General features: G+C 38.4%; 1 protein-coding gene across 4 annotated transcripts in view; it reads left to right on the top strand.

The window, feature by feature from the left end:
* The window catches only part of TRPS1 (transcriptional repressor GATA binding 1), a 373,555-nt gene that overhangs the window by 100,515 nt on the left and 246,738 nt on the right, over positions 1-26,302 (top strand). For 3 of the 4 annotated variants that reach the window (XM_042972941.1, XM_042972940.1, XM_042972938.1), the window contains exon 1: positions 21,100-21,208. The exons of the other annotated variant lie outside the window; for it this stretch is intronic. The gene's annotated coding sequence lies outside the window, so the exon portion shown is untranslated. Of the gene's footprint in view, positions 1-21,099; positions 21,209-26,302 lie in introns of those variants that run through there. 4 annotated transcript variants of the gene reach the window in all.

The raw sequence follows: 26,302 nt of genomic DNA, 5'->3' as shown, positions 1-26,302 counted from the left end.
TGATGATATGGTCTACAAGATGTACAAGGGCATTTTGGGATGAATGTATTATGAGTCACAAAGTTGCAACTGAAGACAGCTGTTTGATTGCTACTTGAGAGAGTAGAGTTGAACAAGCCTGAATATGGATGATCTCATTTGGCTTTATAAAAAAAAAAAAACTAAACAGAACACAGGCAGTTAGTTGGATAATATATCTCCAAGGAAAAGAAGAGTGTGCAATTCATCTCTCACTGCGGTATATATCATACTCTTGCTTAAAAACTCCAGATAGGATTTCTGTTTCCAAAAGGTCAGATTATCTTTAGAATGGTGACCTCACTCTTTGGTCACAACGTGTAAGCTTGCATTTTATTATTATTTTTTAAACCTTATTTATTGCTTTCTTGTTTTCTTTATATTTCCTCTCCACTATATTATAATTCTTAGATGATTGATATTTTCCTTTACCATTTTCTCGTCCTTTGGGAATGAAGAAAAAATTACTTAGAACATTGGCTTGCATTTATGAGCTCCTGTGCTACTATAAAGTATGGAGGAAAAATATGGATTCAAACCTACAACCCACTTGATACAAGATGGAAAGAAATAAAAAGTTAAATAATTATGTAAGATTAAATAAGAAATACCAAGAATATCATGTGTCTAATTACTAAATGAGTCAAACAGACCAAGAGGACTACAGATTTAGGCAAGAAACCACTCACATGGTGTTAACCTGGATTACAAAGGTTGTCACAAAGAAATAGGACTTTTTTTCCTAAAGTTATATTGATAGTCAGAAAGGACCAGGAATGACATTTGAAATGAAGGAATGTTGTGAGAAATTCACAGAGATGGAAAGGAAAAGGGTTTTTTGGTGGGATAATATGCTTGGAATAAAGAGCCCTTGAGGAGTTCTCGGAAAAGGGATGGAAAGTCTGCTGGGGAAAGCTTAAGGGCACATGTTGAATCTAGATCAAGAAGATGAAGCTTCATTCTGAAACCCTAGGATAACAAATATCATATGTTATATGTGATTTATTGATTGATGGATGGATAAATGGATTTATAGAGGTTATCCTAAAATCTGTATTAACAAAGATTATGAATGGACTCTGGAAGGATTTTCAAGGTTCAGTTGAAAGAGCTCTCTGCTTGTAGGCATGAATGTAATGGGGATATAGATGCAGAATGCATGCTGTTTGCCATCTATGAGTTAAGCAATATGGAGTCACTGAAGATGTTGATACAGGAGAATAACTATACTAAAGGATTTTTAAAATATTTCTTTGATAAATACATACATGTAGATTAGAGAAGGAAGACAATGGAACAAACCAATTAGGTATGAGATGGAGGTCGTAATCTGGGAAAATGGCTGTAGGGAAGGAAAAACTAATGAAAGTAACACAACCAAGGGAAAAAAATCAATAAACCCTGATGACCATTGTGCTTATGGGATATGGTTGAGAATAAATCAAAGATGAATACACAGTTTTGACCTCGGGTGATTGAGGGGCTTTGTCTCATAACTTAAAAATGCACTTTGTTGTTGAATATGCTTGTCAGCCTTGTGAAATCTGGATCTGTGGAATATGGGTCATTGAGTAAAGGGATAGCCCACCCTAAGTAATACTCCAAAATGGAGTGGAGGAAATATGGGGAGCATTTGGTTAGAACATTTTCAGTTTTGAAGTTTCACTTTATGTGTACATTGCTAACTTGTAGACCCTCTTAGGGCTTTGCACACTGTAATTAGGATTGCCCCTTTGAAGAAAAGAAAACCATATCCAAGAGAGCATTAGGTGATTCATTGTAATTGTTGATAATATTTGACCGAATATTTTCCAAAGTGGGTACCTGATTTTCAGTGACTTATATTATGTAAGTAAAGGACGAATACATTATACTTTCTTGACCAAATGTATTACGGGAGATCAAGTGTATAATTCCCTAAAAGGCAAAAACCCCATATATGTTGATAACAATGTAAAAGCTTTATGGAGATCTTGTCCAAATTAGGGTTTCCACTGTAAAGGAAAGCATTTATTTGATTTTTGTCTATAACTAGTTGGGTGCACAATGTGAAAATTAGGTCTTTCATTATCAGATCACACAGCCTTAAATATATAGCCTTTCAAGTCAGGAAGTTTTCTTACTGGGGTATGACTCTTTGACTAAGTTAGACACCAAAATGTAACATTTGGAAAGACTAACAATGAAAAATTGGTCAAGAAAATTCACCAAAAAGAGCAGTGAAACGAATCCTCCTTTTTCAGAATTTATCATTGACTATATCTTATATGTAGCACTATCTCAAGTAAGAACACCTAGGGAATAAAAGGTCAAAATTACTAGTCGTATAATATTGTTTTCCCTACAGAAATATTTATTAAAAGACTTATTCATGTGTTTTCATGGTATTCTTAAATTTATTTCATTTGTGAGAATTTGTTTTAGGAGCAGTTGTAAGGAAAGCTACTTTTGTTAATTCATATTTTTGTTTAAATTTGCTAACTTTTAAAAAGATACCTGCTAAATTGTGGGAGTAGAGCTATACTACATGATACATAGCTTAAAAGTCAAATCCTGAAGGAGATAACCTACTTCTCCAAATGCTTAACATATCTAAGAATGGCTTGAACTCATATGACATAATCTAACCTAGAAATGGGTAGGGAAAATATCCTAGCACCAGAACTAAATTTGGTTCTGTTACTTTTTTTTTTTTTTAACTAAGAAACTGTGTGAACTTGAGAAGTTACTAAATTTCTCTGAGTTTTCATTTCCTTAGCTGTGAAGTGAGGAGATGAGATTAGATGCTGTTTCACAGAACTACATTTTATGAGTTTCTATCAGGTGGAATCTGTGAAGGTAACCAAATAGGCTGAAGAGAAACCAATGAACTTTGATTTTGAAACTTATAAACACAAGAAAAGTCTGAAGCTACTCGCTGGCTTCATTCTTTGTTCTCCTACATTTCCCCACTGACTGAAATTCATAGGAGAGAAAATCTGGGAGGAATAGTAAATGCCAACTTGATTATAGAGCCCTGGTAACCCTGAAGGATCCAGGAGAGATGCCCCAGAAAGTGTGAAATTATGTATCCCTGCCCATTTCCTACAAGTGTCTTCAAAAAAGTCTTAGTTCCCATGGGCACTTCAGCCCATGCTGGTAAAGATATAATCAGTGCCTTATTCCTGAAGATGATTGGGTAATACACATCAGAATGTGAAATGTATGGGCGTCTGGGTGGCTCAGTTGGTGTAGCATTGAACTCTTGATTTTGGCTCAGGTCATGATCCCAGGATCATGGGATTGAGCCCTATATCAGGCAACATGGAGCCTGCTTAAAATTCTCTCTCTCCCTCTACCCCTCTCTCCTGCATGCACGTGCTTTCTCACTCTCTCTCTCTCTCAATCTTTCTCTCTCTCTCTCTCTCTCTCTCAAAAAAGTAAATAAATAAAATAAAGTGTATATAATCTGTATCTCAGTAACCTCATTTCTTAGAACTTGACTTAAAGAGATAACCAGCTGTGAAAAGGTCTACTTTCAAGAATGTTCATGGCACTCTTTGCAATTGTGAAAACTGGGAACAGCCTAAAACAAAACAGATGGACACTTTACACAGCCATTGAAAATAATGATGTAAATAGAATGGAAACATGAGGACAACATCTTATCAATTATGAAAGGGAAGGGTGCCTGCGTGGCTCGGTTGGTTAACCCTCGAACTCTTGATCTCAGGGTCATGAATTCAAGCCCCATGTTGGGCTCTGTGCTGGGTGTGGAGCCTACTTAAAAAAAAAAAAAGAAATTATTCTTTTACTATTCACAGGTTTATTTATTTTTAAATTCAATTTATTTAAACTAAGAAAGAGAAACAAAACCAGTTCATCATTTCTCCCACCTCGTACCTCCACCTTTGGGAACCATCAATCTGTTCTCTGTACCTTGTTGTTGTTTTAGATCTTACATATAAGACAGATCATATGATATTTTTCTTTTTTTCTGTCTGACTTATTTCATTTAATATAATGCCCTCACGGTCCATGCATGTTTCACAAATGGCAAGATTTCATTCCTTATAGCCGAATCATATTCCATTATATATCCATTCATCCATCAGTGGACACTTAGATTGTTTCCACGTCTTGGCAATTGTAAATAATGCTGCAGTGAACATAAGGATGCATATCTCTTTTCAAATTAGTACTTCCACTTTCTTCTGCTAAATACCAACAGTGTAATAGATGGGTCATATAATAGTTCTATTTTTAATTTTTTAGGAACCTTCATACTGCTTTCCATAGCGGCTGCGCCAACTTACATTCTCAACAACAGCGCACAAAGGTTCTCTCTTCTCCACATCCTCACCAACACTTGTTACTTCTTGTCTTTTTGATAATAGCCATTCTAAGAGGTGTGAGGTGATGTCTCATTGTGGTTTTGATTTGCATTTCACTGATGATTAATGATGCAGAACAACTTTTCATGTGTCTCTTGGCCGTCTCTATGTCTTCTTTGGAAAAATGTCTATTTAGATCTTCTGTCAATTTTTAAATTGGATTATTTGTTGGTTTGTGTTTGCAGTTGTCTGTAGGAGTTCTTCACATATTTTGAATATTAACACCTTATCAGATACATGATGTGCAAATATTTTCTCCCATTCCGTTGGTTGCCTTTTCATTTTGTTGATGGTTTCCTTTGCTGTTCAGAAGCTTTTTAGTTTGGTGGAGTCCCACTCGTTTATTTTTGCTTTTGTTGCTTTTACTTTTCGTGTCAGATTTAAAAAATCATCACCAAAACCTATGTCAAGGAGCTTACTGCCTATGTTTTCCTCTAGAGTTTTATGGTTTGAGGTCGTTGGTTCAAGTCTTTAATCCATTTTGAGTTTGTTTGTTTGTTTGTTCATTATTTTGAGCTTATTTTTGGGTATGGTGTGAGTGGTTCAGTTTCATTCTTTTGCTCATAGCTGTCCAGTTTTCCTAACACCATTTATTGAAGAGATGGTCCTTTTCTTCTGTATATTCTTGACTCTTTTGTCATACATTAATTGACCATATATATGTCAATTTCTGGGCCCTCTATTCTGTTCCATGGATTTATTTGTCTATATTTATGCCAATACTATGTTGTTTTAATGACTGTAACTTTGTAATATATCTTGAAATCAGGGAGTACAATACCTCCAACTTAAGATTGCTTTGGCTATTTGGGGTTTTTATGATTCCATACAAATTTTAGGGTAGTTTGTTCTATTTCTGTAAAAAGTGCCACTGGAATTTTGATAGGGATTGTGCTAAATTTGTAGATTGCTTTGGATAGTGCAGACATTTTTAACAATATTAATTCTTCCAATCTATGAGCACAGAATATTTTTTCATTTATCTGTTTCTTCTTTGATTTCTTTTGTTTAGGGCTACAGACCAACATGCCTTACATACCATTTATGAAAAATTGTGTGTGTGCATGTATGTGTGTGTGTGTGTGTGTACCTGAGTATAAGTGCACTGATACAGTGTCAGATGTTTTTAATTATTTTGTGGAAACTTTCTATTGCACTTGAATTTTTTAGAATCAGTATGTATTAATATTTTAAAAATGGGAAAAGGAATATGTAATAATTTTGGCTCCTGATGAGCTGAAAGTGAACATAGAACACCTGAATAACAGCTATGCCAGTGGTGAGCATTCTTTTTGGATCATGGCTAAGTTGTGAAATATTAAAATTTGTAATGACTTTTTTTTTTGAAATATTTTAACTATCAGGAATTACAAGATCTGCAACTGTGATTAAGTATTTGTTGTATCATAATCAAAGGATTTTCTTTTTTTCTGATTTATAATCCCTGAAATTATGTTACTATCATGTGTTATTCTTTGAGATAATATCGTTCTAACTTGAAGAGATTTTATCTTTTTAATAGATTTTTTAAAACTTGTTGATCATTTATTTATTTTTGAGAGAGAGAGAGAGAGAGAGAGAGAGAGCAAGCATGTGAGGGGCAGAGAGAGAGGGAGAAAGAGTCTGAAGCAGGTTCCAGGCTCTGAGCTGTCAGCACAGAACCCGACGTGGGGCTCGAAGCCACAAACTGTGAGATCATAACCTGAGTCGAAGTCGGACACTTAACTGATGGGCCACCCAGGTGCTCCTAATAGATTTTGTTATTAAGATGTTTTTAAACTAGTATATTTTGTCTTTCCTCGAATGTTCTTGTGGGATACTTATTTTACCTGTTCAACATGTGAAGCCACTCTTCACTTTAGGAATTTTTCTAAGGCATAAAGAGAAACCTCCCTTTATAGAAGATAATCTTGTAAGTTATTTGCTGCCCTTGAGCTAAGGCACAGCCTTTACCATCAGACACTCCAGCACCAGACTCTAAGTAAGGAGTTATTACTACAAGATGGAAGTAAGGAGGAATGTTCTTTTTTTCTCGGTGGCAGATACAGTGGTGATGGCTGTATGGGCAAGTTTCTGGGGCACAAGTGCCAGCTGTTCAAATGTCACATTTTGAGCTCAGTGGTGGTAGTAGTGATTTCTTTATCAGTTTAATTCTAAAGATAGGTTGGGTTGTTGTTTCTGGAAGCTAAGATTTGAGTTGGTTTTCCAGCTCAATCTCCCAGAGTTTGTCTGAGCTACCAGGCACACGTGTAATACATTTATTTTCCTCTTAATATCCAGTCAGCTTGTGACTGAGGACTCTGCCTGATGCACTCACACGTCTCTGCTTCCTGTCACCAAACATACACTCACACCTGCATCTTTGTCGTTTCTGTGGCACAATGAAGGGAGTGTGCCCTCGTCTATCCAAGTAGGAGGGCATGTTACTGATGCCATTCGTCACCATCTTACATTTTGGCTTCTTATATTATGCCTTCTCATATCTGCCTTATCAACACTCCCTTTTCACAGGATCTTTCCCTTCCCCATGGCATGTTCATGCATCTGCCAAGGTGTCTTGCCTCACCCATACTTTCAAGTAACTAAGTTTCCAGATCCTTAACTGCCATAGACCCTAAAAAGGGTTTTTGTGTGTGTGCACATTACTTCCTTTTCCTCACATTTGACTCCTTCCCCAACTCTCTCCATTATGGTTTCAGTTCTCATCATTCCACTGGAACATAGTGTGGTAAGATCTCCAACAACCTAATTCCATAAAATCCGACTCAGGTGACTCAACCTCATAGCTTACCTTCTTTCTTGAAATATTTTCCTTCTTCTTGGGTTATTTGAACCCTGCCCTGCTTTTCCTTCTTTCACATGCGTTGCTCCTTCCCAGTCTCCTTTGTTGGTTGACAAGAAATCTTTGCCTCTCATTGACCTCTCTAGTCTCAGTCCTAGGTTCTCAGCTTTTCTATAATTTTTCCAGAAACAATCTGATCTATTTTTATGGCTTGAAATGTCACTTGTACACTGATGACAAGTGACAGTATACACGTGGCATTGTATCTTTCCTTCCCAGATCTCTTTACCATAAGTTCTAGACTTCACATCTCCTCTTGAATGTCACACTCGCCCCACTAAAACATGTTCCTTCCCTCATCTTTTTCATCCCAGTAAATGGCACCACCATCACCCTGTTTCTTCAAGTAACTGGAAGGCATCTTTGCATCTTCCTTTCCTCTTGTTTCTCACATCCGATCTATCAGAAATACCACCAGTTCTGCATGCAGATTATCCCTCATGTCTGCTCACTTCTCTCTACTTCCTTGGGTGCTACCCTAATCTCTTACCAAAGTACTCTCATAGCCCTATAACCGCCCCTGCTTCAATTTTTGGCTCCAATGGCTTTTCCCTATAAGATCATACGTTCTATGACAGAAGGGTTCTTGCTGGTCTTGAGTTTTTTGCTCTTATCGCAGTGCCTTATTCATAGTAGGTGTTCAGGAAATACTTGTTTAATGAAAAACTTAATCAGTCCATCATCCAATCCATCAATCAATTGATTAGATTAAGTTGGTGTCAGTTGAATACTAACTTATCTGGAAAGCTGAAAAAAATCAGCAGATGGTGATATGAATTAGATTGGGATGCTTTATAAATAAAATTTAAATCCCCATTAGCAAGCTGCCAAGTAAAGAACCTGAATGATAAAATCAAATATTCAAAGTAGGTGGACTGAGAGGTACATTTATGTTAATGACATTTCAATTTTCTAATTTGCAATGGAAATTGCTCTTAAAATAATTCAATACAACTAACTGCTATTAATAAACTGGTTAATTTAACAAATAATTATTGAGCACCTATGATATGGCAGGTACTGTTATGAATGTAGGGTATACAGCAGGAAACAAAACAAGAAAACCTGCACCTACGAAATATACAACTTAAGGAGAGAGATAAATCAGATAAGTAAGTGAACTCATATCATACATCGATAAGCACGGTAGATAAAGAATAGAGCAAGAAGGGAGGGTGTGAATGTGCAGGAGGATTTAACATTTTAAAGTGAGTGTCCAGGAAAGGTCTCACCGAAGAGCTGACTTTTAAGTAAATATTTGAATGCAGTGAGGGAGAGAGCCATGGGGATACTCATTGGAAAAATACACCAGAGGGAACAGAAGGTGCAAGGACCTTGAGGAGGCAATATGTTTTCACATTAGACGAATATCAAGGAGGCCAGTGTCTGGAGTAGCGTGAACAAAGGTGAGGGTAATAGGAAATCGATTGAGAGGTAAAGTAGGGGCTGGTGATGGGATTCTTTCTGAGTTACAGTGAGGGCTTTGGATGTAATGCAGAATGATGTGAAAAGCCATTAGAGGACTTTGTATACAGGTGTGGCACGTGGTCTGGCTCAAGTTTTAACAGGATCACAAAATGTATTTCATAATCATTAGCCAACAAAATTAGTTGAGGGATGCCAATATAAGCCAGGTTCAAAATTATCTTAATTACAGAACTTGTACAAATATGCATTATAGTCATATATTTAAGAATCTGTTGGTTATATGATTTTCTGATATTTTGGCCCAAACAGAAAAAAATAAAGGAAAACTCATTAAAGACAATTAAATAATATTCAAAAGCACTTGCAATAATTATATTTCATTTTAGAAAAATTATATCTAAAAAGAAAGAGATTACTCAGTAAACAGTCTTTATATAATTGACTAATTTTTAGTGAGCAAAAAGATATTTTTAGCCTAGTGACTACATATCATCATTAAGTATAAAATATAATATGAAATAACTTAGTTATTATTTCAGGAAAACACTGGGGACAGACTACTTGGATTTACATCTTAGTTCTGTCACCCACCAGCCATGTAATCTTGGGCAAGTAAATTCTCTCTCTGTGCCTCAGTTTTCTCATCTCTGAAATGGGAATAATGACAATGTCTCCTTTAAAGAGTTCTTTTGAGAGTAAATGAGACAATAAACATAAAGAACTTAATTAACACATTGCCTGTCAGAGAAAATTTTTTCATGATTATTATCACTGTTATTATTTTTTCAGTTGTTGCATTTAAGTGAGAACAGTTACATGAATAGATTTTTGAGGAAACTTTCAGGTCTAACATTATATAACTTTATTTAGACTAGAGTAAAATAATGTTGTTATTTTGCTTTGTCCCACAGTTTTATTTTTTAAAAATAATATTTCATGGATAAATTGGAAAATACGTATTGGATGGTAATAATAATCCAAATATTTTCCTAATTTAACAGAATTTTTAGATTTGGTATAACATCCAGAGTCAAGATCTCTTACACTTTGGTGTCTTATTCATTGTTACAGAACAACCTTGTTTTAATATGTGCTGTGTTTGTAGGTAAACATAAAACAGAAACCACCAGAGCCAGGTTGCATGGAGTGCAGTGAGTAATAATGAAGCTCAGTGTAATAGGTCAGTATTTAATCACTATTAAAATTGATAATAGAAAGGTCAGAAAGATCATTTGCATCTGTCTCCCTAGATATCCTTCAGCCAATAATCTTTAGATTTCAAAATATACGTAAACATTGTATGCTCACTTAAGCTAACACTAGATGTAAACCCTTTGCACTGGGACTGGTTTTAACCTTGTCCCTCATCATTTTGTGACCACCAGTGACTTTCAGTGAAATCTTCATACCCGTGTGTGGGTTTGAATTCCTTGGTCATCTTCATATGGAACCTTTCTAATTCCAAAGGGTTATCCATGTGCTTTGATAAATATTTTACCTAGTCCCTTTCTTCTTTCAGTAAGTTTTGAATGGTATTGTACCATTTTGAATGGCATTGTCTTCTATAAATACAATAAGAGTAATTTGTCAAGTAAAGGACATATGTAATTTAAGATTATTAACTAAAGCCGCTAGTTTAAACAAACAATACCCCAGAGCTTAAGGGAGCACAAGGTATTCAAAACACCTTGCTGTTGTTCACAGCAGTTACTGGAATTTGTCTTTTGGATACGATCCCTGCATTTTCAAATCTTTCCTGATGCGTCTATGTCTTTGCCATCTGAGGGTGAATATGATGTTGAGTATTGTTAAAAATTACACAGAGCCACGTCTGGCAAGTAAGATGGGTCATCAATCTGTGCAATACCAACTTGGATGAAAAGCATGAAAGTCTACTTGTTAGAATTGCTTATAATTGGCTACAATTATAATTTTTTTAAATTCCATAATAGTATAGTTCTTTGATACCAGTTCATATCGGTTTAAGCCGTAAACAAAGAAAACTAGTGCATGCAGGGATTACAACTGACTTGGGGTGCGGTGTTATTCAGTGGCCCCAGCAACATTGCAGAACCCGGGATCTGTCTTTCCAGGCCTAAGCTCTGTTTTCTCTGCATCCGCTCAAATTTTCTGTGGTGGAGAGACAGCTGCAAGAGCTCCAGCCTCATGGCTTCTCAGGACTGAGTGCGGTGGAATAAAAGATCCGGATTTTCTCTCCGTTTGTCCCGAGGTCTCCTTGGCTCCAGCTCTGTCAGGTTCCTGAATGTGATGCTCTGATAAGCAAGGCCAGAGTCAGATGCTTGCTTTTCTTGCTGTGAGTCATCGTTATGGATTAAGAACAGGGGCTTGTCTTCCTCCAGAGGGAAACCAGTGGGCTATTGCTAGGGAAGAGAGAATGGATGCTGGTAGCTAAAAAATAGCAAGTGTTAACCACAAGTGGACACACACGCAAACACGCACACGTGCTTCAGAATTGCAAGGTTTAATGTCAAGTCAAAACCATAGATTGGAGGGGTGCCTGGGTGGCTCGGTCAGTTAAGTGTCTGATTTAGGCTCAGGTCATGAGCTCACGGCTCATGCGTTCGAACACCACATCGGGCCATCGGGCCCTGTGCTGGCAGCTCAGAGCCTGGAGCCTGCTTCAGATGCTGTGTCTCCCTCTCTCTCTGCCCCTCCCCTGCTTGCACTCTGTCTCTCTGTGTCTCAAAAATAAATAAACGTTAAAAAAAATTTTTTAAAAAAGAATAGACTTAAAAAAGAAACGTAGATTGGAGTCCTAGTTCTGCCACCAAAATAAAAGTATGGTATAGTGAGACTTTAGACCCTTGACCCATTTAATTCTACACTTGACTACATGTTTGACTTTGGCTATGTTATTGCATATACTTTTGTTTCTTATCTATAAGATGGAGATTATAATGATACCTACTTCATAGAGTATTTGTCTGGATTAAATGAACTCATATATGTGAAATACTTAGAACAGAGTCTGGTACATGGCAAGTTCTGTGTAAGTGTTAGCCATTGTGATTACTTTGGTGTTTACTTGGGCACTGTGGTCCTTGACTGTCCAGGTTTCTGTTTCTTGTAAAATTAGAGGAGGGAAATACATTATAATAAAAAGCCGATGCTTGTTAATAACCATGCGGATGTTTCTCCTCCTCCGATATACTCTTTACTACGGCATCCTTGAAGCAGGAGACCTGAAGTGCATACAGAGAGGCTAAATTTTACAATGACCTCGGTAGAAGTTCTATAACTTTTCTCTAATGATATTCTGAATGAGAAAAGAAACCCATTGCCCAAAATATGGTTAAGGAATGTGTACTTGTTAGAGTAGCTTGTGGTTGAGTCATAAAAAATCTTAATAAAGCAGAATGGCCCTAAGCTCTTACCTCTGCTCTGTCAATAGAATATCATGCTGGATATGTGATGAAACATTGAGCAAGATTTTAAAATTTGTCTAATGACATTATAAGTCACAGTGTAATATCCTACTAAGCAGTGCATACTGCCTAGTAGGACAGATCATAGAGTTATCAACTGTAACCAATGCTTGTACCATGAGAACATATTCCATATTTTAATCTATGCAAGTTATTCAGATGTACCCTACAGAATGGGTTGTTTCTAGATGGCTACTTTACATTCAGTTTCACTTTTATGGTCTAAAGGTAGAATTGCCTTTATTCACCTAGTATATCAAGATGAAGTGGTATGTCTCTTTAAATAAAATAAAATTTGTTTTGAAGTACCCCCAAGTGGTCTTGAGATTTTACCTGTCCAAATCTAACATATAGTAACTAGAAACTCATGGCATAATTGAATCAGTATTTGCATTCTTCATGTGTTTTTGTGTTTAGGAGCGATAATAGGAGGTATGTTTTGATTATATTTCCTTGTTTAAAGAGTTTAGTATACATGTAAATATATGTGTATGGATTGTGCTATGATATTCTGCATGACGAGTTATATAATTGAACATGAGTAGTTTGGGGATCTTGCCCGGGACTGCTTTTTAAAAAACACATTAAAGAATATTGAGAACAGGGGCGCTCGGGTGGCTCAGTTGGTTGGGCCTCTGACTTCAGCTCAGGTCATGATCTCACGGCTCATGAGTTTGAGCCCCACATGGGGCTCTGTGATGATAGCTGAGAGTCTGGAGCCTGCTTCAGTTTCTGCGTCTCCCTCGCTATTTGCCCCTCCCCCGCTCACATTCTGTCTCTCACTCTCTCTGCTTCAAAAGTAAATAAACATTAAAAACTGGTTTAAAAAAGAAGATTGAGAACAATTAGGTAGTACTGCGTAGAAACTTAGTTTAAGTGAAAAATAGAAAAAAGGTAATTAATATTTCGTAAAACAGCAACCACAATGATCATGTAGTGGTTATCTGTAGTTATTGTCATGCCCTTTATCTAAATCTTTGGGAAGTCTGCATAAAATAGCTGTAAGTCTCAGGTATCATGAATCCTCTCAATCTTGAACTTGTGAATTTCTTGGGGCTCAAGAAATTCCCCTTATTCTCAGGAGTCTTACCTTGTTTATCTTACTGAACTTAATTAGCTTTGAACTATGAGTGTCCGTGCTCCTCTTTCAGACAGAGCTATCTCCAGAGTCTAGACTAGAGCAAATTGGAACAAATGCCCAGGGCTCTGCTCTGCTGGGGAAACCCCACAGCTGGGGCTGCTGTAGTGGTTTTGTACCTGTGGGCTAGAGAGGAAGGAGAGGGGATGGGAGTTAATATAATAGAGCATGATTATCAGAAACAATTAGCACAATTTATAGAGCATCCTCTACCCCAACTTTTGCTCACCCCATGAACGGGCAGTAACTCTAGTGCCCTATGCATTACAAACCACTATAAATGACCTTACCTTCCATATATGAACTACCTTATTAGTAACATTAATTCATGCCTTCACTCAGTCACCTAAGTAACATACAGGAAGTTCTTTGCATCTTCACATTTGTATTGGATTATTTAATATTTGTCATAGCCAAAGGATGGATCTCTCTCACATCTTGGTGAATACAAGAATTACGTGTTATGTTTATTAAAATTATATTCTCAGGCCTCACCTACAGAAATGCACTTCAGTAGGTGAGGCCTATACATTTGCAGTTTTAGAAAGAACCCAAGATAGTTTAAGAAGCACTTAATTAGATCATAAATTCCACAGGTGGGGAGCATGCCAGCTCATTTACTCTGGGGTACCCAACCCCTAACACAGTGTCTGTCAGATGATAGTTATTCAATATGTATTTGTTTAACTTTATTAAATTATATTACAAGGACTATGTTAGACGCTAGGGTACAAAGATGCTTTTATCACAAGTTCTTCTGTATCAGTCAGAGTCTAGGCAGATAACACATGGCACCCTCAAAGAAGAATTGGAAGAGAGTTTAAATGAAGAAGGATCATTTACAAAATCATGGTCAACAGTTAGGGAGAAAGAGATAGTGAAATATCCAGGGTCTACCAGCAGCCAGAAGCATCTGCCGTTAGGCTTAAAATCACAAAGGGATAGGAAGCTTATTTCTGGAATCCTATAAGCATGTAGCCTTGGTAGAGAGGCTGCCTGGACAGGAGGAATCAAGGGAAAAAGTAACCTGACTGTCTGTTTTTCCCATTCTCTGACCTGATGATGTCAGTGGTCAAACCCCTCCAGAAACCAAATGGCAAGAGGGCCCAGGTGATGTAGTGTATCTACATCTCCATATCTGCATGGCAGAAAGAGAACGTGGACAGAAGCTTCCTTCCAGAAGCTGACAGTCTAGGGTCTTTCTACATGCTTGTCTAAGTACCAGCCCATTCAAGTTATGTAGATGAACCAAGGATAAATCAATTGTCTGAACACCAACATGGAATGTTAACTAAACCGAAGTTTTCATGTTCCAGATGATCACATGCTCCTAGACACATACACATGTATGCACACATGCGCACATGCTTACACACACACACTTCCGTGGGATTCATAATACATTATGAAACACGATCCCTGTGGGAACCTGTACATTCATCTTTGATAATTTAACATCTGCAAAATTAATAGATATCGATAGATAGATTCAAGCTAAAATGATTTAGTATTTTAATGTTAAATAATATAGAGAAAAACACCATTAATGTTCTTATGGCTTCTAAAACTACAAATAATCCCTTCCCATCTAAAATTTCTCAGCTTCAACCTCATTTTCTATACCCCCACAGTTTAATGCCTAGGATTTAGTTAAAGATCATTTAATTCACTATTTTTAGAGCAACATGGAATCGCGAACCCAAACTTAATGATAATGAGGACAATATTTCAGAGGAGGACAAACGTCTTCTCTGATACGTTGCCAAAAATATGCTGCGGAGATGAAGACCACCCAGAAGCTTCAACTGGCACATGGTGCATCAGCCCATATGTAGTAAAGAAAAAAAAAGAAGAGAAAGAGAGGAAGAAAAGGCCACATGGAACGTTTGAAACTTGGGCTCAATAGTGTGTTTCTAAGTAAAATGTAAAGATGTTACAATCTCCAAATTCAACTGAACAGATGTTACTGAATACCTATGATTCGATGGTCTTCTGCCCTCAAGAATCTTACAGTTTAGTAGGGGTGGGACACGAAGTCAACAAGCAGCATTATGCAAGTCACTATGATGAATCCCCAGCTAGAGACGAAAGTAAGACCGATAGAAGCTTACTTCTTATGTTGCTGATTCTGTCTGATGTGGAGTTTGGGGAAGGCTTCATATGAAAGGCAGAATCTGATTGTGATCTTAGAAGGGACGGTATTTTGCCTGGAGAGTTGGTATGAAAGGCCCTTCAAGGCCTTCCAAGTGCAAGGTGCCAGTAAGTATTAGAACAAACAAACACACAAACAAACAAACGTTCTGAAGTGTCAGATAGATGTGGGAATGTCTCTCTTGGTGGGTCAGGAGACGGGCCTGTGTGGAAGAATAGAGTGAAGAATGAGACCAGAAAGTGTTTGGGACTAGATGATAGGAAGACTTGAATGGCCTATAGCACTTTGGTGCTGTTCTTTTGTTAGTTGGGAGTCATGGGATTTTTGTCCTGAGGAATGGAAAATGCAGAAGTTTGATGATCTGATCTGGTAGCTCCTTAGAATAATGAAGAGGGGAGAGAGAGTGAGGAGGGGAAGCTCAATGGGATGTATTGGAAGAGAGAACTTTTTAATTTGGGAAGGGTCCACGTGGATGGAAAGAAAGGCAGTAGGAGTTGCAAAAGCCTTTAGAAAATAAACAATAGGAAGACTTGGTAACTGATTGGATGTGGGGCCTGTGGGAGAGGGTATTACCAAAGATGTCAAATGTCTGAGGTTTCTGGTCTGGATGACTCATACCTTTAACAGAGATAGGGTTTGTCTATTTCCTTCCTCCTTCCATGTTGTTTGTCTTTATAGCCTCTTCTTCCTAAATTATGGTATTAGACATATATCATATCATTCAAATTCACACATTTGAATTTCTGGTGGAATATTTCAGTGCGACAAGTAGGCAAAATTGAGTGTTGGGCTTTGCTATATACAACTTGAGAGTTAATTGCATAGTTTGGAGAGTGGATGGGATGAGAGAGTACAGCAAGGGAAGATAATAGAGCAGAGGGTAAAAATATGAAGAGCATTAGGAAAATACCCACTCTTCAGAGTCACATGGTGGATCTGGGTTAATTCAGATGAAAATTCTGTCTGTTACTTAAGAGAATGGAGTGAGTCCTGCTATTTCCCATGGTGGTTTGGTTAGAACACACAGCTCTGAGTGATCGATTTCATTACACTTTCAATCCAATGGATAGTGTATGTTTGGATATTCATAAAACCTATTGAAAAAGCAGGAATTCTTACTATTATTCTGGGGCACCTTTGGCAGAGATGTTGTGTGTGCGTGTGCGTGCATGTGTGTGTGCATGCCTGTGTGTGTCTACACCTCGGAAATTTGTTTCCTCTTTTAATTAAATAAAGCCTATGTTTGTTGGCTTTTAGGGTGGGCTGCAGGCCCATCTGTTTAACTAGGCAGTTGCCTGATATTGCAGGGGGGAGGCTTGGCAAGTGTAAGTGTGAATTTGAATACCAGATACAGGCTATTTAAAGCTGAATTTATCTTTAATAAATTCACCCAGAGGTGTTCAGCAGTAGGTAGTTTGGAAAATGATCATAATTTGTGCAGAACAGTCTTTTTTTTTTTTTCTTTTACGATCAAGTGGTGTGTGATTGGGAGAAGGAATAGACTGAGGGAACTTCATCTTTGCTATGCTCTGTTCCTTTAGGTGTCAGGACAAGGAAGGCAGACTACTTCAACAATTGCTTTTGATATTCTGGAAGGCAAAATGGTCTTCCATTTTACATGATTTAGTCCTAATTTGAGAGCAAATAATACATAAATATTTTCTCGATAGTATGTGTTATAGCAGTAGGCATTTAGGACCAACAGTTGTCAATCTTTGAGGTTTCTGAAAGGGATAGCAATTTATGACGTGTTAGGGTAAACAGTTGGATTACATTTCTGAAATACGTGTTCCATCAGGTAAAATCATTGTGATTACAGGCACTGGAACTGTAAGTTAAAGTTATGTGCTAAAAGGTTGAAAATGTAAAACAAGTACACTTGTGCTTAACTATTAATCCCTCTTTGTATCTCTGCTGAATAAACTACAAGAAAAGGGGAGAAAAGGACGTTTAAATAGTAAAACAGAAAAAGTGCATTATGTAATTTTAATAAACAGTAAGCCCTACTACAGCTCAAGGCACTGTTTCATCAGTGGTCCAGCCATAAGAGAATATTTCAGAATCAAAGACTTATGAAAGATTATAAAGAAGTTATTTTAGTTGGAAGTTATTTCTTTTGTTTGCTTTTTAAAATTTCTCTTAATTTCTTCTTTATTTTCTGATGTATTGTATAAAGGCACAGGTTGTTATATTCACATCCAGGCTCCATTGTTGAGAAACACATTGCAAATAAAAGCAAAAGAAGAGAATAGTTTTAAGAGCTTTGCATATGTTTGACAGCAGAAGATAATAAATGTAAATAAATCTTTAATATTTCCCCTAATTCAGTTTGTGCCATGCAAATGTCAGGACTATAAAAACAAATCAACAAACATTTGAAGAAAAACAATATACATAACTTATTTTATATATTAAAAACAACTGTCAAACAATTATGATCTCATGTATTAGTTGGTTGTTTTGAAATATTCCTACTAGAATTAAAAAAATGCTACGAGGGCCTTTGAGCTTAAACATATTGTGTCAATCAAGAGCATATGTAATGTATCTAAAGCATGAGGTAAAAATTTTCTTCATAAATTATTTCATAAATAAATAAGTAATTTGCTTGAAAAAGTTCACAAAAATAGATGTGCTTTTATTAAGTTCTCTACAGATCTTTTGTGGCTAATGTAAATGGATTGATACAGACAGCATTTTGATCTGCTATACTCTAACTTGAAATACAAAAAGTAACATGAAGAGATTCTTCATGTCTCAGGCAAGCTTCAGCAGAATCGAGTCCGTGAAACTTCATTCATTAGATTTTTAAGTGACCATGAATTTGTTGGCTTCAGTACCTGAAGGGTAACTTTATCCTTTCAATTAAAGGACATAATTCACCCTCAGACCATTGGCTTTAACTTTTTATGTAATATATAATTTTGGGTACACTTAATGGTCAAATGTTGTATTATTACAGGTGGAAAAACACCAGCCATCTCAAGGGTTTTGTGCTTGCAAAGGCATGTAATTTAATTTTTTTTGAACCAATTTAATCAATGATTGTTTCATGTGAGTAAATTTACACTCTTAACGATTGCCTTAGATTTGAGGGTGACGGAGAGGAAGATTACTTCCCCCTTTAAAATGCCCTTTAAATCTTGGGGAGCAAAAGGAGATTAGGGGATAATCCTTGTGATATATTGGACTGTTTAACTTTGCTGCTGTGATGCCACCGCCTCAGATTTTATCAGTTAGATACCAGCTCCAGCACTTTTAGGTGGTATTAACCCTTTAAGTACAAACGGTTTTACTATTGAGATGCCTATTTCAAAATTTATTTGATCTCATATTTTTAGTTAGTCATGGCTAAAGAATGTTTCACTCAGATCCTTTTTTTCTCCCTGAATAAAAATGCCTCTCGCTGTGCTGTGCATATTTCCATAAAACTTGGTAAGCTAATTTATGACTTAAAAAAGAAAATAAGGGTCTATATTTAATATATGAATATTTTTTACAGTGGAAATTGGTGGTGGACAGTATTAAATGACTCTAGTGTGGAAATATGCAGGTGGTCATTAGTAGCTGACTATGAGATTTACTCAAGATTTTGATATTAATTTTCCCTGGAAGCAGGACTATACATAAATCTAACTCTGTTCCCAAATTAATTTAAATTGATGATAACATATGAATAACTCCGCATCTGAGGCTCATTGTCTTCTTACTCCTTGAGGGAATATATAGTTTGCCTCATTGTGAAATTGTATTTTGACTACTCTTTTACCTGACTAGTTTTTCTATTGCAAAAGAATTATTGCTTTTGTACTCATAGAGAGTGTATGGGACACACTACCGAATTTTTTTCCGGAAGAAAAGTGCTACAAAAAGGAATCACGTATTTGCCTGAGTAGGTATATTAAGTAGAAATGAAGACTACAGAAAAAGAAGTTTCTAAAAGCACATGCTTAAGTGTTTAATTTTTTTTTATGATTGGCTTTTTCACTTCTGATGTTTCTAAAATATATTTTCATCTTTTAAAAGATGCAAGAATCATTTAGGGGAAAATATTTTGGAGGAAATTACTTCATCTTCATTTCACAGATTCATGATTGTACCTCTAAAGTTCTAATTTTAATCATTTTGTAGTTTGGAGAAGGAAGGATGCTTCTTCTTTTAGCACAAAATTAGCTTAAACTGACTTTCACTAGAGGAAAAACATGCCACTTAAAGTCACCCAACTGAAGAAAATGAAGTCCAAACGCCCAAGAAATGTTTACTTAGTTTTTAACACCTACTATACTTTGAATCCTGTCATGGTACTCTTTTATGCATTGTTGATCTTTAGAAGTTAAAAAAGGAAAAAGAAGGAAAAAAAAAAAACCCGCTCAATTCAGTAACTTCGTGTGGAGGGAATTTCACTTAACAATGAGAGTATTTGGAGATGTGAAGTAGTAAAAAGAATGTCATGCTTTAATTCAGAGTTCCTTATCTGCTACTAAACCCCCAAAGATCAGCAGGTATTAATCTTGCAGCATTTGAATAATGTTCCCATTTTATCTATTTTGTAGTACCCCCTTTAAGCACCCATTGAGCTTGCTAGCCTCTCCCCAGCTCAGAAAACCATAGCAACCTCAGTCCGCACTTCTCCAACTCAGGATAGAGTTCAAGTTGTTCTCCTCAGCCCTCTCGCCATCAAATGCATGGGAAACACTGACCACCGACTAGGTGTCCTAAGACTTCTTCCAGTCCTAGAAAAGGGGCGGGGGAAGGGCCGCGAACACACACACACACACACACACACACACACACACACACACACACACACACACAATTCTGCGTCGTTTAATTGGGAGGGAGAAGGGAAAGTAACATCCGAAAAGGTAAAAAGCACTTTTAGAGTTCTTTTGATTGTTCATGATAGCATCTCCGGGTGTTCTGGTACCATCGGTTTGGCCGCCACGCACTGGCCCCCACCTCTGCCCCCCCCCCCCCAAGGTAGGTCCTCGTCTTTATCACATTATTCCTAAAGCTTTCGGTTTTTTCCTCGGTTTCCAGCCCGCACGTTCACACATGGGGGTGGGGGAGGAGGAGGGGGGAGAGGCGGGGCGGGAAGGTAGCCGGGTCCCGGCACCGCGCAGCTCTCATTTGCGGCGCTCCGACTCGGGCGAAGTTCTCGCGCAGCCGGCTCGCCGCGGCCGGGGCCGGTCCCGGCGGGCGGCGGCGGCGGCGGGTGCTCGGAGCCGGGCGGGGCGGCGGCGGCGGCGGCGGCGGCGGCGGCGGCGGCGCGGGGACGCGCGCTGTCTCTTTAAGGGAGCTCGGTCTGGGGTGGCGCTTTCCTCCGCGAAGGCTCCTTTGATATTAATAGTGTTGGTGTCTTGAAACTGACGTAATGCGCGGAGACTGAGGTCCTGACAAGCGATAACATTTCTGATAAAGACCCGATCTCACTGCAATCTCAAGCGTCCTCTTTTTGGTGCTGCTCGTTTCTCCAGACCCCGCGCCCTCTCGATCGCTCTCTCGCCTTCCTATTTTTTTTTTTTTTAAACAAAAAACAACACCCCCTCCCCTCTCCCACCCGGCACCGGGCACATCCTTGCTCTATTTCCTTTCTCTTTCTCTCTCTCCCTCTTTCTCTCTCTCTCTTTTTTTTTATAAAGGGGGGGAGGGAAGGGAAAGGGGGGGAGGCAGGAAAGACCTTTTTCTCCCCCCCCTCCCCCCCAATAATCCAAGATCAACTCTGCAAACAACAGAAGACGGTTCATGGCTCTGGCCGCCGCGCCACCATCTTTCGGGCTGCCGAGGGTGTTCTTGACGATTAATCAACAGGTAAGGAGGGGCCCGGGCGGGCCGCGGGGCGGCGGGGGGCGGCGGGGGGCGCGGGCGCCCCTCGGCCGGGCCCGGGGCGCCGCGACGCGAGTGCTGCGTCCGCGCGTGTGTGCGCAAAATGTGGGCGATCGCGAGCGGGGAGCCCTGGGAATTAAAAGTGACTTTCTTTGAAAAAAAAAAAAAAAAAAAAAAGCAGAGGGAGAGTGTGCAGAAAGCCAAGCGCAGGCTTCTCGGGTTTCACATGCATTTTCTTTCTTCCTTTTTGCGCGTGTGATTTCTTTCTTTCTTTCTTCTCTTCTGCTCTCTTTCCCCCCCTTGCTCTTCTCCTTTTGGTGGGTCTGAGACAACTGAGTCTTAGAAACGAGCGACTTCAAACTGCAGTAGCCCTTGGAGTCAGGAGGGTCAAGTTCAGCCGCCAGGGAGGAGGAAAAACAAATCCCCATTTGCCAAAAAAAGAAGTTTCAGGCCGGTGCCCCCTCCCCCCTCGCAGTCCCACTCCCCCTCGCTGTCTCTTTCTGGCTGATTTTAATTCTCTCCTACCGGGCGCAGCGGAGGAGCTGGAGGTGGTTGGACCCGAGGGGCCGCCGCCGCCGCCGCCGCCACCGCTGCCGCTGCAAGTTTTCTGGGGCTCCTGACAAGCTGGGAGCAGACTAGGCACCAGCATGCAGAGTAGTAAGTTGGGCGAACTTGGGAGGGTCGGGAGGGTCTCAGAGAGGGGCCTTCGTGGGGTCCCCAAAGTAGGAAAACAGCACCGGACTGGCGTTGGCTTTGAAGAGTTTGCAAAACCAGGCTTCAAACTTTTTGCCTTAAAGGCCCAGCTGGGCTGGAGAAGGAGGGTGTCGCATCCCCTGGTGCACCCGCCTCTGCGCGGCTCAGGGAAGCTCGGCTGAAGGGTCTGTGCCCTGTCGGTGCCATGTGGCAGGGCCTTTCAGACCAGGCGTTTCCGTAGGGGCTGAGGAAGGGGCAGACTTCCTCTGCGGTGCGGATGATGCGCCATGTGTCGCGGGTCAGCGGACACTGGACGGTGATTAAGTGCCTGACAGCGGTGGGACATCCAGGGGACGGGCGCTTCGCCTTCTGTCTAGTTCCTGTTTGGGTTCCAGAGAAACGCATCTTTGAAAGGCCAAGGCAAACACCGCTGTCCCTTCAAATAACTCCAGGATTATAGGACCCCATGAATAATTTGAGGGTGAGGCGGAGGTGGGAGCTGTTTGAAGTGCAAAGCTGTTTTTGTGGCTGGGAAAGCTTTTTTGTTAGTACCTGTGTGAGATGGTGGTGTTTCCCTCTTTCCCCAGGGAGGTCAGTAACTGTTTTATGGCCCGAAGACTCTAAAGCAATTTAAGTTAGAAGGCGAGTAGGACTGGTGGGTTTCAGAGGGAATCTTGGGCTGATTAAATTTTAGGTCTTGCTTTACTTCCTCATATCTTTTTAGGCCTCAGAGTTGACACTATGAAAGTTTTTGAGTAAGAGCGATGGATCTTAATTGATGAATCAAAATTATGATAGAATGTTCATCCTTATTCTATTTTGGAAAATCACGGCTAGAGTTTTAAATGAGGTAAGTGAAGTGAGAAGCTTAGCGGAGAAGTTAAATCGCAGAGAAGTTGGGCCGATTCATTGAACTTTTGTAGATTCATTGAACTTTTGTAAATGCACCAGGTGAAGAGGGAAGGGTCCAAGAGGAAAAATAAGTACAAAGAGAACATACAGATAGGGCCGGAGACAAAATTACAAAGAAATGATAATTCTAGGCCTGGTTGTTGGCTAAAATATGATTGTTCAAAGCAAAAATAAAATGGGAACCTTCTAACCACTACTTCAAAGCCCACCAGCTCTTAAGTTAAAACCTATGGATCTTGCTGGCATCATGTTACTTTCCTGCTGGTTTTAGGAAAAGTTGATCATTTAGAAAAGGCTGCCAGAGTTAAAAATGCAAGGGGCAGCAAAGGAAAGTAATGCGGGCGGCCAGTTCTTGACGTGGACAAAATGAGAATGAAAGTTTCTGAGCTCACTGCTGTGAAGTTTCTTACATGCTGCTCATTTGCTTAGAACGCTTTCTCAGATATTCCACCGCTTAATGTAAAAAAGCAAAGTAGCTCTAAAATGGTGTGGGCTTTTTTTTTTTTTTTTTGCTTTCCCCAAGTATGCCAGGGCTGTGAATAAATACAGGGTTTGTATGGGAAGATGAAGCGTTTCCTGTAAGTTGTGATGCTGACAGGACAGTCTGGAAATGATACCAACGTTTGGAAGATTTTTTTTTTTTACCTTTAAGTGAAAGTTTATTAATGACATGCTTAATCTTAACAAGTCAAACATATTGTTCTTAGAGCTTATCTCTCCTCAGATTTCATAACTTCCTTTTAAAGCTATACCCCTGGATGAAAACATCTCTAGATTGATTTAAATATACCGGGCCACAAACGTGCTAAAGTTTGATGATTATTTTTTAATATGAACAACCTGAAAATAAAACTCCTGACGGGGGGGATAAAGTTTTAATGCCCCATTATGACTTGATTTCTCTAAATGCGAGGCATTCCGCAGCTTCATTGATACACTGTTGGCCGAGTATTGTTTACCATGAGTGAGTTGATGTTTACAGCTTCCCAATATATCTATTATATGTTAGGATATATTGTGTGTAGAATACTTTTCCCACACATAACAACCGAGTCTGACACTCTCCAAATAAATGGTGGAACATCGCAAGTTCCTTACAAAAAAGTTTGTCACTCCTTTGAATTCTCCACGCTGTAAGGGTCTGCTGCTATTTAGATGTTGTCCTTTGTCTGTGAAAGGTAACATTAAAAGTAAAGAGAAGAATGTCATAGTAGTTGTGAGGTCTGAGTTGATTTTAGAGCTCAGCATTCTGATGATTAATATTCTAAACGATTTAATAAAATTTTTACTTGAAAAGAGGTTAGAATCCATAATCGTGTGCTAATCGTGAATGAGTTACACATGCCTCTTCGACGTTTTCAGTATTATTTTTACTTTTCTTTTAAGTCACATACTCCTCCTGAGTTTACTCTGTTTTCCAGAGTATAGGTCCTCCTGTAATACACATAAGGGAATCTTCATTCATAAGGAGAAACTTCAAAACAGGGAAATGAATGCATCTGTGGAAAAGCTGCTTTTAAGATCTTAGTATTTCAATGATGTTTCTATTACTGGTATTATTATTTGGTGAGTGTGTGCGTGTGTGTGTGTGTGTGTGTGTGTGTGTGTGTGTGTAGAGACAGACAGAAAGAAAGGAAGAACACAGTTTGCAGTTAATAATCTGCACATTCCTCTAAAGACATGCCAAAGGGTGTTAAGTTTTAATAAACTGTTTTCTTACCTTCTTTGTGGAAGTAAATAAACATTACTGAAATTTTTAAAAAGACTTGTGGCAAATTGTTTTTGAGCTAGAATTTTTTTTGATTTTGAAATCTGTACAAATATTGATAACTGGACTTTAAATGTTTTTTAATAATGCATATAATCTAGAAAAATATTTTTCTTTCACTACCCTTTTTGGTAGCAAATAATAATGTAATAACATTATGCTATTGTGTAGAAAACAAAAATAGACTTTGAGAACGTTATGGGCAGGTGTTTACAATTGATTTAAAGGGAAAATTAGTATTTTTGAAATAAGCGATGCACTTAAAATAAAGTGACTGGTGCACATTAAAACATATTCTTATTAAGATATTCTCTGGTGTGTAAAATGAAGCCATTCATTCAACAGACTGACAACTTTCCACTTGGTATTTGCCTTTGCTTAATTTAGTTTCCGCAGGACAGCTAGTGTGGTAGTCTGCATCTGTTTTTGGCAGGCACAGAAAACTATAAACTGAGACAGTTCTGTCCCAAATAGCTCACAAGTTACAATCAATTTGATAAAAACAGGCAGGTCTTATGGACTTGCTGTCTGTTGTTCATCCTTGGTCAAGCTTTCAGGTAACAGGTTTCTTTCTCTCCCCGTTTTGCTGGTTATAACTACTAATGCCATTGATAACTAATTCTGAGTCTTGTTTACTCATTTATCTACTTTATTTATTATTTAATGAAATTTGGGGAAATTAATGACAGCATATCTAGACTTGGTTTTACTTTATATGATAACTATGTCTTTTGATATCATCATACAGAAAGTAATGAATTCTTTCTTACTATAATAGGTTTACAATTTATGGAATTGCACAGTTCCCCTTAGGTGAAATGTGAAGAAACTTCTAGCCCTTGTCAAGTAGGAATCTCATCTAATTCTCTGAAGTTCCTTGTAATTGTCATGTGTACAGAAGGCTAATGCTCTTTGCAGTGATTCCCCTTGAAAAAAATTAGGCAGAGTTTTTTTAATAATCATCAAAATTATTTATCTCCTACAAGCTTTAACCAGTGGATTAAAGTAAATATGCTAAAATGCCAACTGTTGTTTTATACTACCGTTCAGTAGCAAACAGTGCTGCAGAGGGAATAACCACTTTTAAAATTTTCTCCTCAAGTGTCAGTGGGTCGTAGGCTATTTGTTTATTTGTATAGGATATTTGATTAATTATATATGACCTTTACTAATAATGTCTTTAATGCTGCTCCTATGGTCAGCTCTAGTATTGTGTTACTGTGCGTTTCAGATGCCTGGGAACCAAACTCACTGGTCTTTCGTTTGGTTCTCTGGTGGGTATAGTAACGTAGAACCAGATTTAGTTTAGAAAGAGATCTTTGGGCTTAAAGAGACCTCTTTGCTGAATTTGGGGAAGGACCTATGGATGAAAATTATTTGAATTGTTAAGAGTTCAGGAAGAAGCATGACTTGTCGCGGTAGCTGGAGTAGCTGTTACAGTAGCAAAATGTCTACTTTTTGTCACTCCCCCCCACCCCCCTTTTTTTGTTTTTTGTTTTTTCCAAGAGCACAAATCCAAGTAGCAAAAGCAAAGATGCAATTAGCTATGCACTTCGAATGTGAAGCATCATTGGGAATCATTTTCTGATTCAAAGCTGTAATTAAAATACAAATAATATCAAAAGACCCCCAAGAAGACACTAAGGGTATGCCTTTTGTTCCTAAGCATGTTTTGTTAAAAATAAGAAAGAAAACTTTTAATTTTT

Source organism: Panthera tigris, chromosome F2 (genome assembly GCF_018350195.1).
Source record: "Panthera tigris isolate Pti1 chromosome F2, P.tigris_Pti1_mat1.1, whole genome shotgun sequence".
In the NCBI taxonomy this organism is placed as follows: Eukaryota; Metazoa; Chordata; class Mammalia; order Carnivora; family Felidae; genus Panthera; species Panthera tigris.
This window is presented reverse-complemented; position numbering and strand designations above follow the sequence as displayed.